At 43.7% G+C, this 10682-nt stretch overlaps 1 pseudogene across 1 annotated transcript; it reads left to right on the top strand.

Moving 5' to 3' along the window:
• Window positions 1-2618: 2618 nt before the first annotated feature.
• LOC310790430 (tubulin alpha-1B chain pseudogene) lies at window positions 2619-3974 on the top strand (annotated as a pseudogene). The gene has a single exon. The product of its transcript is annotated as a tubulin alpha-1B chain pseudogene (transcript).
• The last annotated feature ends 6708 nt before the right edge of the window (window positions 3975-10682 follow it).

The following is a 10682-nucleotide window of genomic DNA, read 5'->3' as shown; positions in this document are numbered from 1 at the left end:
TGCTGTGGTTGAGAAGATTAAAACCAGTGTTAAACCAGTTTAAAACATAAAACAACACTAAACTAAATTAGAACAGACCTGGCCCTCATGATGTTTCTGCATGGTTTAAATATGAACTAAAAGAACAACTACTGAGATTACCAAAATTGGCAAATCTTTTGAAACGCTTGTGTGTCACAAGTGTGTTCTTGTTGTGGTAGATTAAATTAAAAGTATAACTGTTCCTTTTTTTTACTTGTTTGTTAAAGTGTTTGTGGGCCCGTTCAGTTGCCACATTAAAAGAGTTGTGACATGATGATGTTTTCATTAGACTGGGAGAATCAAACAGGGCTCAACAGAAGCGTAGAACCATTTTTTAGAACAGATGCTGGATCCGTTGATGTTGTTGTCAAATGCCATGTCTTCTGAAAAACTGAATTCGGGAAGCAGATGGGGAGCGACTTTAGTCGGTGTAAAGAGAGCCAGAATGATATAATACAACAAACAACACCAAAGTAAGCACTGCTCCCTCGCAATGCAGCCACCAATATTGTTGTTACTAAAAGGTTATACCACTCAATCACAACAGTGAGATGAAGAGAGAGGGAGAGAGAAAGACAGAGAGAGTACAAGAGGCATTGAGAGAGAGACGGAATGCGAAGGGAACCAGAGAGAATAGATTCAATTTGAAAGCATGGGTGACTTTGTTTCAATGCTTTACAAGTTTGCCAAATGTGATGGACCATAAGCTGTCGAAAAGCCCCCAGACCATTACAAAGAGTGTTTTCTACAATCGATCATCTGTGCTTTCTCTGAACTTTGGACAAGCTTGATTTTCATTATCAGGCAAAATTGAGAGCGAGGGAGGGGCGGCCAATGATTGAGGACACTATCCAAGGTAGGGGGAGATCTCAGAGGTCTTTCATCACTCATAGTTAGACGTCAGTTCAGACGGCCGACAAATGCTGACTTATTGTTGTCGGTGTCCCTCCCTCTCCCATCAAAACCCTTAACCCCAAAGTCAATACTCAACATCCACTCAACCACATCACTGTAAACATTAATGTAGGACACATGGCTAAGTGGAAGCCTCTTTTTCCATCAGGGTGTCTGGAGTAACACCATATTGCTTTCTTGTTGAACTTGTTTACCCCACTGTGTGAATGGCAAAGAGCTCTTAAAGGACAGTCAGTTTTCCTACCTGTATAACCATTGGTGTTCTATGAAAACATTCTAATATGTTTGTATCCATGGACGTCGTTAGGTCTGGGCATTGGGGGCTATAGCCCCGAATGTTTTATGAATAGCCCAGGATTTCTTTTTTATAGCCGCGACCCCCAATCTATTTATCTGTCATTCATGCTTTAAAGAAAGAAGAGGAAATCCGCACACTGTTGAAGCTCCAGCGACCACAAGTTTAATTAAAGCTCATACAACGTTTCGACCCCTTCGGGTCTTCATCAGGTATGAAGAGTGCAGACATAGGCAGGTTAAAATAGGGAGCAGACAATCAAGTCCCAGCTGTGTCGGGGATAATGGACACACCCCCCCCCATCTTAAGGGGACAGGCCACAAACAGTATAATGAGTAGAAAAATAGAAAATCATTCATTTTAGTGACATAATGTAATGACATAATGCAGCACAATACAGTTTTAAGAGGCAAAAGAGCCAATGGACTAATTATAGGGTGTATTTGGGATCCCAAAAAAAAAGACACATTAGGAATAGAGCAATCATTTACAGGCTCCAAATAGACATCACTCAAGGCCTAGCTGCACAGATCAAATAAGTACACAAATATGGTACCATAGGGAAGGCATAGACAAAAAGACAGTATAATAAAAAGAGAATTAATTAAAAGTTAAAAGACAAAAAGCTATTTACAGAAAAGGTTTAACGTCAAACTCCTCATTCAGCCCATGAGGGGCCATGGTATTTAGTGTATATATATAGAAGGATTCTCGTTGCAATAATAATCGATTCTGATCGCCCCCTCGAGGGGGCCTATCTACCTTCTCTATACCCCAGTAGCGTAGAGAGGCAATACTGTGTCCCATTTTCTTGAAATGAGCTGCTACTGGGTTTCGTTCATCTCCACACCTAATGTTACTTCATGTTGTCTAATGTTACTAATGACAATTAGATTTGCATACACACAGCTAATGCCTAATCACAATCCATCCTCAATGTGTCTTGGGTGCATTTACCTGTACTTTCATGTGGTCAAACACTATCTGGTTGCAATCTGATCACACATTTTAATGCCAGGTGTAAGTTGGTTCAGAGAGTTGCAGCAGAGAGAACAGATTCCCAAATTTAATCTGTTTTGCATATTTATGGAGAATTTCAGGAAAAATGATCAAAAACGGTTTAAATTTGGGAAAATGGAAAAACCGGCTTTGTCACCAATTCCAATGTACTCTGATGATGTCATCAGTGATGTCATCATCATCGAGTGCTCGAGTGACATCACTGGTGAGATCACTAATTCTACGCATGAGTGATACGTGATGGATTTATGACATCACTGATGATTTCATAGACATTGTGACATCAGTGATGTCATACATATTTTCATGCAGAGGCTATAAGTAGAACTGGTACTGATTAGACTGGGACCTTCACTAGTAATTCAAAATGAGAGAGTGCATTTCAATCCACATAGGCCAGGCTGGTGTCCAGATTGGTAATGCTTGCTGGGAGCTCTACTGTCTGGAACATGGCATCCAACCAGATGGACAGATGCCCAGTGATAAGACCATTGGAGGAGGAGATGACTCCTTCAACACCTTCTTCAGTGAGACTGGAGCTGGCAAGCATGTACCCAGAGGTGTTTTTGTTGACTTGGAGCCGACTGTCATTGATGAGGTGCGGACTGGAACCTACCGCCAGCTCTTCCACCCTGAGCAGCTGATCACTGGGAAGGAAGACGCAGCCAACAACTATGCCCGCGGGCATTACACTATTGGCAAGGAGATCATCGACCTGGTGCTGGACAGGATCCGTAAGCTTGCGGACCAGTGCACTGGTCTTCAGGGATTCCTTGTCTTTCACAGCTTTGGCGGTGGCACGGGCTCTGGTTTCACCTCTCTGCTGATGGAGCGCCTGTCAGTTGACTATGGCAAGAAGTCCAAGCTTGAGTTTTCCGTCTACCCAGCTCCTCAAGTGTCCACTGCTGTAGTGGAGCCCTACAACTCCATCCTTTGTACTCATACTACCCTAGAGCACAGTGACTGTGCTTTCATGGTGGACAATGAGGCCATCTATGATATCTGCCATAGGAACCTAGATATTGGCCGTCCTACTTATACCAACCTCAACAGGTTGGTAAGCCAGATTGTATCCTCCATCACTGCCTCCCTCCGATTTGACGGTGCGCTGAATGTCGACCTGACTGAGTTCCAGACCAACTTGGTGCCCTATCCCCGTATCCACTTCCCTCTGGCCACCTACGCTCCTGTGATCTCTGCAGAGAAAGCTTACCATGAGCAGCTCTCTGTGGCTGAGATCACAAACGCATGCTTTGAGCCGGCGAACCAATTTGTGAAATGTGACCCTCGCCATGGCAAGTACATGGCATGCTGTTTGCTTTACCGTGGGGATGTTGTACCCAAAGATGTCAATAGTGCCATTGCCACCATTAAAACCAAGCGCACCATCCAGTTTGTTGACTGGTGCCCCACTGGTTTCAAAGTTGGTATTAACTACCAGCCGCCCACTGTGGTACCTGGTGGAGATTTGGCCAAAGTCCAGAGGGCCGTGTGCATGCTGAGCAACACCACTGCTATTGCAGAGGCCTGGGCCCGTCTGGACCACAAGTTTGACCTGATGTATGCAAAGCGTGCCTTTGTGCACTGGTACGTAGGTGAGGGTATGGAGGAGGGAGAGTTCTCTGAAGCCAGGGAGGACATGGCTGCTTTAGAGAAAGATTATGAAGAAGTGGGTGCTGACTCCATTGAAGGAGAGGGAGAAGAGGAGGGGGATGAGTATTAAAGGTAAAAAAAAGACCTAAAGAAAAAAGTCTAATTAGAGGGCACTCGGTAGAGTGCATACCTCCGCCAATCTTTCTGCAAAGTATTGTGGTGTTACGTGAATCTGTTTGGAAGTTAGGTGCCTTTTGTGATTGGCCATGCCCCCTTTTTGCTAGTGGGCGTGGAAAGTTAATCAGTTCGTCAGTTCGTCCTTGGCCCATGACCAACCTTTCTACAAAGTGTTGTTGTGTTACGTGAATCTGTTTGGAAGTTATGTGCCTTTTTGTGATTATACGCGGCCATTGCAACGGCCCCTTTTGGCTGGTGGGTGTGGAAAGTTAGTTCCAACTTGGCCCGTGACCTACTTGTCTACAAAATATAGTGTTATGTCAGCCCATGACCTTGTCTACAAAGTATCATGTTATGTCAGCCCATGACCTTGTCTACAAAGTATCATGTTATGTCAGCCCATGACCTCGTCTACAAAGTATCATGTTATGTCAGCCCATGACCTTGTCTACAAAGTATCATGTTATGTCAGCCCATGACCTTGTCTACAAAGTATCATGTTATGTCAGCCCATGACCTTGTCTACAAAGTATCATGTTATGTCAGCCCATGACCTTGTCTACAAAGTATCATGTTATGTCAGCCCATGACCTTGTCTACAAAGTATCATGTTATGTCAGCCCATGACCTTGTCTACAAAGTATCATGTTATGTCAGCCCATGACCTTGTCTACAAAGTATCATGTTATGTCAGTCCATGACCTTGTCTACAAAGTATCATGTTATGTCAGCCCATGACCTCGTCTACAAAGTATCATGTTATGGGAGTCCATGACCTTGTCTACAAAGTATCATGTTATGTCAGCCCATGACCTTGTCTACAAAGTATCATGTTATGTCAGCCCATGACCTTGTCTACAAAGTATCATGTTATGTCAGTCCATGACCTTGTCTACAAAGTATCATGTTATGTCAGCCCATGACCTTGTCTACAAAGTATCATGTTATGTCAGTCCATGACCTTGTCTACAAAGTATCATGTTATGTCAGCCCATGACCTTGTCTACAAAGTATCATGTTATGGGAGTCCGTGTGGAAGTTAAGCACCTTTTTGGGATTGGCCACGGTCATTTGGGTAGTGGGCGTGGAAAGGTAATCAGTTCGTCCTTGGCCCATGACCAATCTTTCTACAAAGTTCTGTGTTGTTTTGTGAATCTGTAACATCTGTTATGTTCTGTGGTGTTACGTGAATCTGTAACATCTGTTATGGGCCTGTTGTGACTGGACATGACTACTGCCACGCACTTTTGGCCAATGGGTGTGGAAAGTTAATTATTTCTAAGTTGATTCATGAAATCATCAGTGTGCTGTGCGTGAGCTGTGATTGCTCTACTTTCGTGGGCATGACAGACATACGGACAGACCCTCTTAGATGTCTCACCCACTGATGACATCATCACCGATGACATCATAATTGGTTTGAGTGACATCACTGTAGACATCACTGATGAGATCCTCACCTATGACATCATAATTGCTTGAGTGACATTGATAACATGATCACTGAAGACATCACTGATGGCATCACTCACTGTTGACATCATCTATTGCTCCGTTCAAGAGGGCTCGTGTTTACCGCGAACACGACATACATTGAATGGCCCCCTCATGTGGTATTCACGACTTGGTATGTGGAATCTTTCTGAAAGCACACGAATTGTGACGTGTCTTGTGATGTTTTCACAAAATGGCGGATGCCAGGTATGTTGATGGAAAGTAAATATATTGACATTTTAGCTGTAGGTTATAGATCTTTTCCTAGTCATTTTATGTCTCGGGAACATGTTGATATTCTCAATCTCAACAGTCTCATCTTGTTTCCACAGTCATTATGCCTTTGCATTTCCTGCATTAAATTAATTAGCCGCTCGCTAGCTAGTGGTAGCTAAATTGTTAGCGTCTGTGGCTTTTATGCCAGGATCAGACTACACAATATTTTTTGTCGTTCACGATGTCACCATGTCAGACGAGGCCATCATACTGCCATAAATTCGTGACATGTCTTGGTCGGGAGACTGGCCACACTACAAGTGTATTCTCGCTTAACACCGACAGAGCATCGTATGCCACCGTCATCACGTCGTCTGCTGTCGTCAGCGAGTTCACAGGTCGTCGGGGAGGCGGACCTGTGAACGAAATCTCCCAGCATTCATTGAGGCCACTACATTGACAAGAAATAGCAACCAAATCAGCCTAAATAGGCTAAAGTGGTAGATCGAAATAATGTTTATGTTAGCACGACATGCAATTGTAGAACATTTCAATATTGGGCAAAATAAAACATTGAAATCCAAACACAACCCTATGTGAAACATGTATGTAATCCAGGTGCTATATATATCCCTTGCAGAATTAACGTTATTTGGATGAGTGACAGGCTCTACTGTGATGCACTGTGATGTCCGCTCCACCTCCAACTTACTTCATGTGCACGCCCACTATTTTCTTGCCAGCTGCTGCGAGATGAGAAGGAAGAGAAACGAACATGCAGCCGACTCTGCTGAGCTCATGTTATTTGTAGTGAGCAATGCCCATTGCCCAGGCGTTTAAACGCAAATTAAAACACCCTGGCCTTTTTATCTCTTTCCTTTTGAGCGGAGCGGAGCGGTGAGTGCGAGCGGGTGAAATCTGTATCGAGCGGGGAGCGGTCTCCCCAGGACCTGATACCTGTCTTCCGGGGTGTCACACTAGGCGAAACCATGTCCAAAAGACTGACATGCCAGTCTTTTCGTCAGGGCGTCGTGAGGCGTCCTAGACGTCGCGACTGGTCCCGACGCTGGTCTTTGATTATGTCACACTACAAGAGGTGAAGACGGCCGATCGTCGTCCCCGACGGTCATATTCGGGCCCGACGCTGAAAATCTGTCGCGCACGACCAAATCGGTCTAATATCGGGCTGAATTCGTGTAGTCTGAACCAGGCATTAGTCAACTGCGCACGTTCACGATGTGACCACATGAATGCCAAGCATGTCGTGTACACTACTTCTGGTCTCGTATTCACGGTAGGGCTGTTCGATTTTGCCTAAAAATAAAATCAGAGATTTTTTCCATCAAAATTAGATTTTCGATTTCGATTAGATTTTTTTATACTATAATACTTCTCTAACCATTTGTTCCCCTGCACAGCTCAAAACAAATTCTCATAAGTGACACAATTTATGCTTTTACTCTGAAGGCAGAACAACCCAACTTCCTGTCTGTTGCTTGCTAACATGCAGTCACTTGACACAGGTATGCAGAAGCTGTAAGCTACTCGGTGGTCCCACGTGTTTTGTTACGTGTCCTAAAGGCAACATTTCACCGTCCGGTGATAATGTCTGTTAGTGAAAAGCGTGTGTGCGCGGCTCTCGTTATCTTGTGCAGCCCGCAGTGCAACATGCTGCTCGCATGTGTGCTTTTTTGGAGGTGTTGAAATAAGTTTGTTGCGCTGCTGTCTTTAGTAGCCACTAGACACGGCCTTCAGAGAGACTTTACAGCGGGGAGAAGGAATGAGGAAGCAGCACGCGTACATGAGAGAGAGCCGATGTACCGTAATTACCCTAGCTAAAGTGAAAATCGATTTGCCGATTTTCATTTTTTTAACATCATCCTAACTAAATCAATTACGATTCAAATTCGATTAATTGCCCATCCCTAATTCACGGTAAACATGAGCCCTCTTGAACGCAGCATATGACATCCCAATTGCTCAAGTGACATCACTGATGACATCATCACCGATGACATCACAATAGGTTGTTTCCAATCATGTGATTCTGATGACGTTGCTGGGTGGCAGCTCTCCCAAAGCTACTATGGAGAATGGACATAATGCAGGTATCACCAGAAGATAAAACACAAAACATATAGGATATGTGTTCCATATACAAGGAAGAGAAGTGATTTTCCCAGAAAATTGTCTGATTTTGCTAGTGCTTTCCTATGTAGTACAGTGCTATCTCTATTTTATGTAACTAGGGATCTCGCGCGCTCGATTCAGCTCACATTCGCAGCTGCGCGGCCTTGCCCGCAACTCGGCTGCTGTGTGCCAGTGAGACCAGCATCACTGATGATGTCAGATTTATGACATCACTGATGATGTCATCAGTGGGATTTATGACATCACTGATGATGTCACAGTGGGATTTTGATGATGTCACAGTGGGATTTATGACATCACAGATGATGTCACAGTGGGATTTATGACATCATGGATGATGTCACAGTGGGATTTATGATGTAACAGTGGGACAATCACAGTGGGACAGAGAAACAAACAAACAGAGAAACAAACAGACAGAGCCCCAGCTCCCATTTATATACTGATGATGATGATGTGATATTATGTGTGGATGCCAGGATGACTAATTAACAGCCTTTTAATAAACAGTAAACAATTAACTACCAATGGGCTTCAGTAGCAGTGATAAATTCTACAGTAAATAATTTATATAATCAAAGTACAGAAATCTCAAATTTAAACTGTTTGGAATAATGCGTTTGGGGGGACGATAGTGCATTGTGTGCTTTTTGTGTATGGAGGTCAGGAGCAATCTACCGGCTGAAATTTACACAGTGTCAAGAGTTTAGGAAATTAATTACTAATTCCTGAGGACAAGTGACTTCACGTTTGAGTGACAGGCTGCCTGCCGCCCGCTGTAATTTAGTCCGAGCCCGTGTCGATAAAAGCTGCTGGACCGGTATTTGAGATTATAGATTCGAAAAGCTGTGTAAAAAATCATGAGCTATGTTAAAAAGTTGCCAAAATGCCCCACGTATCATTTTTATGCAAATTAGTGCCGCCATTACCAAAATGTCTATTTCCACTATATATCAGCCAATATTGCAGATAACTGAACAAATAAGGTGAGACCCATGATGTGAGGGTTAAAGATAATAAGACTGGCCCGTTTCTGGCCTACCTTGACGAGGTTAGGGGCGGTGGGTGACTTCAGCTGGTTTGTCTTGGGCCCCTTGTATGGGACCCCATGCACGGCATCTTTTATAAGCACGTAAGCCCCCTTATATGGGTGGTAGCACCATATTATAATTGTCAATATTATATGTATGCTTTTCTTTGTTTTCCTTTCCTGTGTCTGAGCTTGTTTGTTTTGTTTTGTTTGTACGTTGTTAAAACTGAAAATACAATATATAAAAAAAAATACACACGTAAATAGAAACATTTTATAGAGGGGCGAGCATTGAGCAATTCCCTGTGCGCTAGTTCCCAATGCTAGCTAGTAAACAGAGCTAGTAACTACCTAGTAAACAAAGCTAGTAGCTAGCTTGTAAACAGAGCTAGTGGATAGTTAGTACTACTAGACCCGAGTTCAATTCCGTGCAGCGGCACTTCCGGCTTGGTCAGACGTTCCTACAGACACAATTGGCCGTGTCTGCGGGTGGGAAGCCGGTGGAGTATGGGAGGCGGTAATGCAACATAAAGGATGCCAACTGCGTAAAACACCAAGGAAGAAGATATTTTGAGTGGTCATAGTTGCACCGGTCCTACTTATAGCCTCTGCAGGAAAGAGATTTATGACATCACTGATGATAGTTAAGTTAAGTTAATAAAGTTAAGTTAAGTTAAGTTATCCTTTATTTATCCCCTTGGGGAAATTCATCCTCTGCATTTGACCCATCCTCTACTAGGAACCTTCCTAGAACTAGGAGCAGTGGGCAGCCACTGTGCAGCGCCCGGGGACCAACTCCAGTTCTTTTTGCCAGTACCTTGGTCAGGGGCACTGACAGGAGTATTAACCCTAACATACATGTCTTTCTTGATGGTGGGAGGAAACCGGAGCACCCGGAGAAAACCCACACGATGATGTCACAATGTCAGACCCTGTTCATGTGATAACTGATCATCACTGATGCCACTCGAGCAATTGTGATGAATCAGTGATGTCATCAGTGATGATGTCATCCAGATGATGTCATCATTGCTCGAGTGACATCACTGATTACATCACTCAGTGATGATATCACTAAAAATCTGTTGAGGTCATCAGTGATGTCACTTGAGCAATTGTGATGTCATCATTGTGTGATGTCATCAGTGATGATATCACTAGTCACTCAAGCAATTATTAGGGCATCCTTTATTATACGGTGGCGTTCTGGCAGTGATCACCAGTGTTAATGTCACTTGAGCAATTACAATCTTACTACTACAATGGGGCGGATCAGTAAAGATTCAGGAGTACTTTTTGCCAGTCAGCTGGATGCCAGCCTAAATCTGACTCTGTCTGATGCTGACTGACTGACTGACTCACAACCTTCCGCACAAATTGTCGATGCTAGATGGATCGGCCAAATGCATCGGCCAGAGGGACATTAGTGACAAGTACCCGATGATGTCACCACGGGAGGTGACATTATCAGAGATCAGAGCAACAAGTATCCGTTGATGTCACGACAGGAGGTGACATCATTAGAGATCCGAGAGGAAAACATCAATGATGTCATTCACAAATAAAAACATTGTTGGCATAATAGGTTTCACCTAACGCTGCATTTGAACAAATTTGAGCAGCAAGTCTTAAACAGCATGTCTTCAGAGGTGGAGGATGCCATTCCTCTGAGGTCTTCATCTTCCAGACCCCAGGCCAAGATATTGGAAGACACTCTGAAATGGCTTGAACCATCAAGGAAGAAGCTGCCTTCCCCACAGCGCATCTCAT

Source organism: Poromitra crassiceps, assembly GCF_964638095.1.
Source record: "Poromitra crassiceps genome assembly, chromosome: 15".
Classification (NCBI taxonomy): Eukaryota; Metazoa; Chordata; class Actinopteri; order Beryciformes; family Melamphaidae; genus Poromitra; species Poromitra crassiceps.
Note: the sequence above shows the minus strand (reverse complement) of the source record. Positions and strands in the feature narration are given on the sequence as shown.